Genomic DNA, 10,120 nt, shown 5'->3' on the forward strand with positions numbered 1-10,120 from the left:
CATAAGCTGGTTTTAAAAGTTAAACAATTCGAAAAAGTTCTAAATCACTAGTTTCAGCCTATCTGAATAAAAGACTGAGTATAACATGTTCTAATATGCTAGTGCTTTCTCAATAGAGAACACAGGACATAATGTTCAAAGTGAAAATATAGCAGATTGTTATTGTTACATATTTATTACAATATTATTAGAAGAAAATTAGCCTTTTCTTTTACAATTGTAAGAGAAAAGGCTAATTTTCTTCTAACAATATTGTAATAAATATGTAACAATAACAAACAAAACATACGTATACGTAACAATTACACATCAGTCATATAAAAAGGTTCTGTTCAAAATGAATCATAGGTGTTTTCATACTGGCTTTGGCCAAACTTTCCTTGAGCAGTGTCTTTGCATGTTTTATGTACTTGTATACATGTATCCCATAGTCCTTAATTATGTGTCTGTTTCCAGTAGTATGTTTAATATACTCATCTTAAGGATATAATAAAAGGGTATGATAATATTCACTTGATAAGAAATATACACACTGTTGATGTTCTTTTACATACATAATGAATATGTTTAAAGTATACTGTACTGGAAGTTTAGGCTTTTAATAAACAATTAAACATAAATACGTGGCAATATGAAGTAATGTACTTGTGTGTGCTGTATATCCTTCATTTACATGTGCATCCTACTAGAACATTGCAGTAAACGTTAGAAACATCTTGCTGCTCCTTTCATTGTATATTTTTGTGTGTGTGTGGCACAACCAACAGATTTAGAGTAATTAGAGTGTAAATTTCCATGAAATGAGGTGCTGCAGGTAAAGGCAAGTTTTTAAACACACAAATTGCATAATTCCTCCAAACTTAACTACCTTTCGTAGCAGTACATCCTGGTTTGAATCGAGGTGATGAAGAAAACGTTCATGTTCTCCCGGCTGCTCTCCTTGGAAAGTGACAGTATCATGGAGTGAGTGAGTGTCCGCTGAGTCTATGGTAGCCTGATTGTTCTATCATGTACTAATAGAATGATGGACTCACTCATAGGACACTGGGAAAAGGTTAACACAAGTTTATTTACAGAATGTGATGCGGAAAAAACTAAACTAGAAATGCACCGTCTCTAATGCTGTGGGTTGGAGGGCAGAGGAGATGCAGGAGATGCATCTCAGACAGAAAAAAATACAGGACAGTTTTCCAAATCTTTAATGAATGTATGGTTTTATGATAAAAGGCAAACATTTTCAAATGTGACAGCTTTTACATATTGTGTTCATGGATGTATTGTAGTAGGACATGAAGAGGCTTGGTGTGACAAGAGGATGCTAAGGATAGAGGTCCACATTTAGAGGTGCAACCTGCCCACCAAGTCTATTGTTACGAAATAAAAACTGTGTGTGTGACGTATAGCAGAACTATAGATATGTAGTTTGCCTGGCAAGGCTTTCAGAACTGGGGAACGTCTTCGCAGAGACGAAGACGTACCCCTGTCGCCAAAAGAATTCAAAAGAACGGAATTTAATACTATCCAGCAGTGGTGAGCCCATAATATGTTCTGTTTGCATGTGTTTTTCATGGTTTCTTAATCACATCATCATATATCATGACATTGTTTATCTTACAGATGGAATATGAGTTAGAATTAGAATTCATTCAGATTTACCTGCTTAGAGCCTCGTCACATGATGCTGACGTAGACACAGCACAAGTGGTTATTCATCACCATGACAAAGAAATTATACCTGAACCCCCAATTCTGCCATTAGCCACATTTGTTCACACCCTACCAAGTTGTGATCACACATATTTCCAATTTAACCTTCATAATGAAAACAAGTTGCTAACAAAAGTTGCTATAATTTAAGTTAATTTGTTTATCCATTTTCTTCTTATTCAATTCAGGATTGTAGGCAGGCTAGTATTTAAATCCTTAAATACATCAAGGTGATGAATTCATGGATTGTAGGTGTGACGGCCAGTTGAAGGATGGGAAAGAGCCAGTCCATCTCTCCACCTAAGAAAGAGGCAAGAGAGATTAAACAAAAGGAAATAAAACCAGCCTGTCTAGAAAAGTCTATTCATTTTACAGACAAGCTGCGCTCATAAAATTTTCATACTAGCTCTCACAATGGAATTATCTTGTTATTATTAAACCACCAGCTTCTACCTGAATAAAAAAAACTTATAGGCAATTAATTTAGGTAAAAATCAGATAACTGCAAAGGTAAACAGCTAAAGGTAATATGTCTATCTGCCAGGTCATTTTTATTATAACTGCTTCGTATTTTAATGTTGAAACAACACTGCACTGCTTGCCACAGGAGTCACTTTTGCTTCCAGCAGCATGCAAGGGGCTGAGTACTGTATGACAGCTGCTTATTCAGTTCTACTCCAGGCTTTTTTGGTTTTGTTTTTACTTCAGTATAATGTGTCATTAATTCATTGTAAAATGACATTCTGTAAAAATACAGTACAGTGTACTGTATAAATGTGAAGGAATTTTCTCTGTTAATTATCTACAGGTATTGTATTTCTTAAATATTGCATTGCGGTAGCAAACCCCGAAAGGAGGCAAAAGTAAGAGGGAGGCCAGCCATTGCACTGACAGGCTTCATTTTAGTGCTAAATATTAAAGCTTTTATTAAAATAACGTTGTTTTTTTTTTCAAAAGACTCAGTGTTTTTATTTAGAAATAATTGTTAATATCTTTGTTAACTGGATCTGCCAGATAAGTCTGGAATATTTTGCTGTCTCTTTTTGAAAATAATCATGATTTAAGTTTAATATGACTTAATCTTTCCATTCTAGCCAATAATACAGTTTTTTTATTTTATTGTTTATGATACCCCTAGTTTTAGCCGTGAGAGGCTGGTGTTCAGTCATTTTAGCATACAACTCAGAGTAGCATACATTGCATTAATTCGCATATGCATTGTACAATAATTTCACCATGTCAATAGGAGCTATCAGTTCGGCATACAGATGACAGAGAGTAAGTAAATTATGTTTATTTTAATATAGGCACATTCTTCTTTGACTTGACAGAACACTGGATAAAGCGCAGTATTCATAAATACTATATTTAGCTGCCTGCTTCTCTCTGGGCTTTAAACAGCTTTGACTGCTAGTTGGCTAATGAGCTAAAGTCAGTGTTGTAGATCAGTGTTTCCCAACCACTTGTTGTGCCGTGAGAAATGATCAGGTGTGCCGTGGAACATTACCTCATTAACTATTAATACTTATAGCAAAACCACTCACTGAGTTTGCAAAACTAAAAGCACAAACACTGCTTTGCACTCAGTTTGCCGTTTTGTAACACAGACTTTGTAAAACTGTAGGTAAAATCCACTGCAAAGCACTCTTTTTGCAGAACTGTAAACACAACTCACTGCTTTGCACTCAATTTCCAAATGATCAACACACTTCTAGCAAAACTATACACATTTATGGCTATTATTTACACTACTTTGCCAACTGCCTGGCACACTGTCACATGTGAAAACTGTTTTAGATAATTAGTTCACTTTGCAATCAGCACTATAAATAAGCTACAGGTAAGCTGTGTGTGTGGAGTACAATGGAGGGAGAAGGAAGAGTGAGAAGTAGAGGAGGCTGAGGAAGAGGACGTGGAGGTGAAGAAGTAGGACGAAGAGGACGACAAGGACAAGGAGGAGCAAGAGGAGGACGAGTAGAAGAAGAAGAAGAAGAAATAGAATTACTGATGACATCAGAGCTACAATAGTGGACCATGTAATCAACCATGGAAAGACCCTGAGGGAAGCTGGCCAACAGGTTCAGCCTTACTTGAGCTGCTACACTGTAGCAAGATCATAAGGACATTTCAAAATGAGAATCGGTTAGTACAGTCACTTTGCACAAAGACTTGTAGCACTGCCATATGCTAATGAGAAACACAACAATACCATAGATGTAAAATTCCAGAAGATAATTTCCCCAGTGCCTTGGACTAGAGGACATTGCATGTGATGTAGACGAAATTTTGTAGCCGGATCCAGAGAGACGACACAATGTAGACTGATTTGTTTTTTTTCCTCACTGAAATTACTATTTTGTTTTGACTTCGAAATAAACACTTGTGTTTGTTTTGATGTGTGTGACTAAACACCAGTACTTGAGGTTTGGATCCCTCTGTGTTTACGGACCTATGACAAAAGTATGACCTCAAACTGACATGGCCTACCTTTTGCACAGAAAAGCAAAAGCCAGATGTGGTTTTTATTCATACCATCAGTGTGTAGTTGGTGCATTGTGTGCTTATTAATGTAATGGCTTGTGTTAACTGTTTGATACAAAAATACCATTTTTACGAAGGTTTGGAGAGTTAAGCATGTTTATTAGCTTTTACAAGAAAACTACAATGTTTTGCTGATTTGGTGAAGGGTTTTGCAAAAATAGCCAATAGTTACAAAAAACGTGCTTAAGCCATCAGAAAAAACTGTAAATGGGTTGCCAACTGCTAGTAAAACTGAAGAAGACAAAGAAGAAATTACATAATAGTCATGCTGTGAGTAAGACAACGCAGCGCGTAATAACAATAGATACGTTTTTGAAAAGAAAAAGTAGCCAATCTGACCAGGGTCCTGGAGTAAATTCCGACCCTACCATGAGTAGTGGTAAGAAGAAAGCAAACAAGGTATACCAGGGCAAACGCCAAGCCAATTCTGCTATACCTGGTCCGTGGGGGGAAATTATCAATACTTTTTTTGTGAAAAAATGTTTTCGTGGTGTGCCGTGTGATTTTTTTTTTTTTTTTTTTTTTTTTTTTTTTTTTTTTTTCAAAACACTAATGTAGATAACTGGGAAAAGTTAAAAATTCATGGTTCCACTTAGGTATAGACAGGAAGGAATAGTTTTAGGACTCTAATAACTTCTACAGTAATACTTCTGTTTTACAGTTGTCTCTACTTTAGACTTTTAAAGGGTTTCAGGCAGAGTTTCACTAAACCCAGTTTTAGCCTCAGACCTGCCTGGCAGATGCAGTTTTACCTCAGCATATTTATCATTATGTCCATGTTGTAGCACATAGAAATATTTAATTAACATTTTCAAGCAGACACATTTTCTCTGCAACTATTTCTTTGTCATGGTCGTTGACCCAGCATTTTGTGTTTAATATGATTATTGTCTTCTGTTCTAGTTTATTCTGATTTTGGTATCCTGTGTCCTCCCCTTGTGGCCGGTTCGTGTCCCTGAGTTCGTGTTGTGGATTTCCTGTTTTATTTTGAAGGTCTGTGTCTGTTGCTACTGTGTTCAGCTTGTATCCTCCAGTCGTCTTTTCTATTAGGATCAGCTGTGCTTCCCTCCTCTGTGTGATTACCCGATTACCTTGTGTGTGTGTGTGTGTGTGTGTGTGTGTGTGTGTGTGTATATATAGTGGGTGTCGGTCTGTGCTTGTTGTCGGCTCGTCTGCGTTTCATGGTGTTTGGTTCTCTGTTTTCACCCTGCCCTTCACCCTGTTTTGTCATTATTTTCAGGTTAGCTCTTAGTTTGCCCAGTTTAGGTTCCTTCAGTTATTTGTCATGCCTCCTTGCCTGTTTTGTCACTCCGCCACTTTGTAAATAAACATCACTCATATCAACAGTCTACTGCCTGCATTTTGAGTCCTCATTCTCACAACACCTCACGGCTCGCCCCGGCAGCCGTGACAGTCTTCATTCTAACTTTTGTTGAAATGTGTTGTTTGGTATAGTAATCTGTCTTTATCTATTTTTATTTTAATGTTTTATTATGTGGTTTACTATTATATGGGGAACAAGTCAGGCTTGTGTTGAGAGGGCTGTGGTCATCCATCTGTTTTGTTCTAATAACCCAAATTTCAGGAGCGCCTTCTTTAGTTGTTCAGTTTTATAATTTTCCATTGTATAGTTGAAGTAAATGTCCATAAATAGTACAGAGAGTGTACTGTAAATCTACAGAACTTTCCATTTTACCACTTATGGAAAGGTCCGTGAACTATTCTAAAAACATCATTTTTTTTTATCTCTTTTTTTACAGTGTAACATATGCACCATTCTTCAAGGGGCATGCAAATACCATCTCATATCATATTGCAATTGATTCAACTGTTGTTGTATCCTTCCCTCTATAAGACATGTTTTGCTATTAATAAACCAACATTATATGCTGATGCCTAATGGAAAAGTATTATTTTAATGTCCTTTTAACCCTCTCAAGGCAGGCGTTGCCGATTTGCAACAGTTATAAACGAACAACCGGATTACCCCACATACATATTTTATGAGGTTTTTTTTTTTTACTCAGAAGTACCACTGCAGGACTTGGTTGTGCATTAGCAACACAAAGTTTAATTTGAGCCTGAGAGGGTTAAGATATTTGCCCAGTAACCTAAGTAGAGCCAATAATGTCAGTAATTGACTAAAGTGGATGCATTTATCGTGGTGAAAGTAAATGGCAGCATGAAGGGAACTTGGAAATTGCCATGAAAGATGTTCTGCTTGAGGAGGGGGAAAAAACATAACTGTCTTGCCTTTCTTAAACATGACCCAGCTGCCTCTTCTGATGGAGCACTTAACTGTGGTCTCTCCCACTTCCCTGTTCTTTCATGTTGCTATTGTGACTGTATGAAAGCTTTTACCCACATCCTGAAATCTGTGGCTGAATAGATTTTGAAGTTCTGTATGTGGCTCAGGACCATCGACATGGACACTTTTTACAACCAGTTCCAAAAGATTTGAGACGTTGTGTAAAATGTTAATAGAATCCAAATTTGGAATTATCTCATAAATCCAACTAATGTTTTTCACAGCTAATGATAGAAAATATCATGTGTTTAAACTGAGAAACTGTACGATTTTAAGAAAAGAAAAAACTATTAGGCCATTTTGAAAATGATGGCAGAAATTGTTGCACAAAAAGTTGGTAGTTTTACAGTGTAATGATACAAAGAAACAGCAGGAGAAAAACTTTGCAAATTGTTAGGTTTACTGGCAAAAGGCCAGTAACAGGTTGAGCAGAGATTCAATCAGCAAGAGCGGTGTCTATAAATTGTGGAACAGAATAATGATCTGCAATGTAAAACTGTTAAGACTTTGAATATATAATCTACGCATATTTTATGATGGTACCTATCAAAAGTCCACTACATTAAAATAGGTATGGTTAACTGGGTATTAAGACATTGGCAGAGAAACATTTCCAGACACCACTGGGCTTCATTCACTATTGTTCTTACAAACAAATTAGTTTACATAGAAAAGTCATCAACAGAAACATGATCTATGTACAATGGCCAGTTTGGTTCTTACAGCTGTGCCTATGTTAATGAATGAGACTTGTTTGACTCGGTCCACAGGCCTATGCTCTCTGCCTACCATTTGTATTTTATTCCAATTCAAACAGTAGGCAGTGATTTAATAATTGTTGATCTCTAATATGGAACATTACGTCTGCAGCATAAATAAGTATGATGATCTACCCCAGTACCCCATCTTTGTGATGTTGAAAGTTACCTGTTTAACATGAAATCCTGCTGCATAGCACAGACCTCTCAGTGCTGAAAACTATATAAATCACTTTGGCTCGCTTTAATACAGATCTTACTTGCTGTCAAATCTTGTTTATTTAGGGGTTAAGTTAGCTTGGAAGTTGTAGTGGGGTGAGCTAACTTATCTCAACTGTTTATATTTGGTTCTAGGAGCAGGCAAGTTATTTACTTGGAGGTCTTTCTTTTTACCTTTCTTTATCAGGTATGTCAAATTTTGTGTTGGTGTTTTTTCATCTTGTGTCAAATATGTTTCATGTAAGTTTGTACTTTATGTTTAATGTAAAAATAAATACGAGCCCTTTTCTACAATTACAATTACCCTGCGGGAGAGGAGCTGGAACGGGCAAGTTATTGACTTGGAGGTCTTTATTTTTATCTTTCACCGTCAGACACAACCCAAGAACACATTGGTTACATCCAGATATCTTTTTGGGAGAAATACCTTGCTATTTTACAGAGACAATAGTAAACAACAGTGATGTGCAATACTGCAGATCTTGGTAATAATTTAGCACCAGATACCAAAACTGATACTTATGCTTTTAACTTATGAAGGCAGTTTATGCAGGGTACCTTTCAGGTTTTCATGCATTTTGAAACTGGAATTTTTGGAGACCTGAAATGTAAATGTACCTGTCTCTAAAGCACAACTTATGCTGTTTAAATGCAATACACCTCACAGTCAACACAAAAAGATTTAGACATTTTTCATAACTGATGTTTGAGCAATTTTTTTTCATAAAAAAAGCTATTTTGCACAATTCAGCAGGCTATATATGTGTGTGTGTGTGTGTGTGTGTGTGTGTGTGTGTGTGTGTGTGTGTGTGTTCAATACAAATACCAATGTTAGTTACGATACTATCAATATTTTAATTGATCTGCCCGCCTCTAGTAAACAACATGCTTTATCTATTACAATAGCATGGCCTCTTAATAGAAGAGTCAAGGTATTGCAGAATCCAGCAGCTAGAATTCTTTTACATCCATTGAACTTTCACTATGCTACCCCAGTACTGAAGTCACTTTATAAGTATAATATATGAAATGCACTATATAAATAAAATATCCATTGGACAGTCCTGCCCGCAGTCCAGACCTTTCACCAAGTCAAAACATTTTGTGCATCATGCAAAGAAAAGGCCTTGAAAGAGTCAAGAGTGTTAAGAAGATAGAATCTTTTTTTTTTTTTTTTTTTTTTTCCTTTTCTAAATGACATCAGAGACAGCAGTATGCGACATTACGTGATGGCAGAGCTTCAGTTCATCCTTTGTCATTTTTTTTTTTTTTTTTTTAATAAATAGGACAGGGGGAATGAATGAGAGAGAGAGGGGGAGAGAAAGAAAGAAAACCAAAGGGGAGAAGAGACGGTGAGAAGGGGGGGGAAGAGAGAAAAAAAAAAAAAAAAACTCCTGGGTCACCTGTATGGAGAAAAAAAAACAAACAAACAAACAAACAAAAACAAACAGAGGAAACAACAAAGAGCAACATAATAATAGAGAAAACAAAGCACCATCACAATAAACTAGCTAGTCATAGATATCAGTATTTACTAAGTAATAAACGATATTGTGCAGCACGCAAGATAGACAGCGCACAGTGTGCTTTGAGGCAGCAGCCAAGAAAGCTTTAGTCCGCGTCTGTGAATACCCATGTGTGCATACCTGTGTGGATCAGCATGCTTGCATTCCAAAGGTTTCTCCATGTAATGATCTGCTAGGGAGTGTGGGGGGGCCACAGCCCCGTCCTCCAGGGTGTGAAGCGGGTATGGAGGAGATCAAAACTCCAGACATCCAGAGGCCCCCAGAACACAAGAGACCATGGAAGACCAACAGAGGGGCAGCCGCGCCACTGTCCCAGTAAGAGCTGAGGAGAGTCCCAGATGAGGGCTCGCCCAGCAGCCGCGGAGCAGAAGTCAGGGGGAGTTGCAGTGACGCGCCCGTGAGCTCCGCCGGCCCCCAGCTGCGCCTGAGTGACCGAGCCCTAGGCCGAGAGGCCGGGGGCACCCCACCTCCAAAGGGGCCCGAGCGAGCCCCAGGCCCCAGGCCCCGACAAGCGGCCGCCAAGGAGTGAGCCGGTGTGCACCCGGACGCCCACCCCCAGACACAAAGAACCACCAACACACCGACACCTGAGGGAGTCCGCCACCGGCAGGGGAAGTGGTGGTGGGTGGAGATAGGCCTCCAAACCTTGGAGGGCCTGAGGTGTCCCCAGAGAGGTGGCGTCTGATACCCAACCTGACATATAGACACAGACATACAGGCACACACAGACACAAACATCCATTCCCACCCTCATGCTCTCATATGCACTCACTCCACACTCAACCAACGTGGAGACAGACATAAAGAGACGCTGTACACACAATCACACTCCCCAAGCGTACTCTACAAACCGGGTCTAGGTACCCTTGCCCCTGGAGGGGGGAATTGCACCCAGACCCAGGTGGTGTTACCCTTTTCCCTGCGGTGGGGAGAGGCAGACCACCCCGACTCCGCAGCAGCAGGGAGGCCCCACACCCCAGACCGCAGTCGGACGGCCAACTCCTCCTACTAGCCCTCCCGCTCCAGCAGGCCGCAGAGAATGGGGGTGGGAGAAGACTCCA

This window comes from Rhamphochromis longiceps, linkage group LG8 (assembly GCF_057381845.1).
Source record: "Rhamphochromis longiceps isolate RC_006_pf linkage group LG8, R_longiceps_female_GT1.1, whole genome shotgun sequence".
Lineage (NCBI taxonomy): Eukaryota > Metazoa > Chordata > Actinopteri > Cichliformes > Cichlidae > Rhamphochromis > Rhamphochromis longiceps.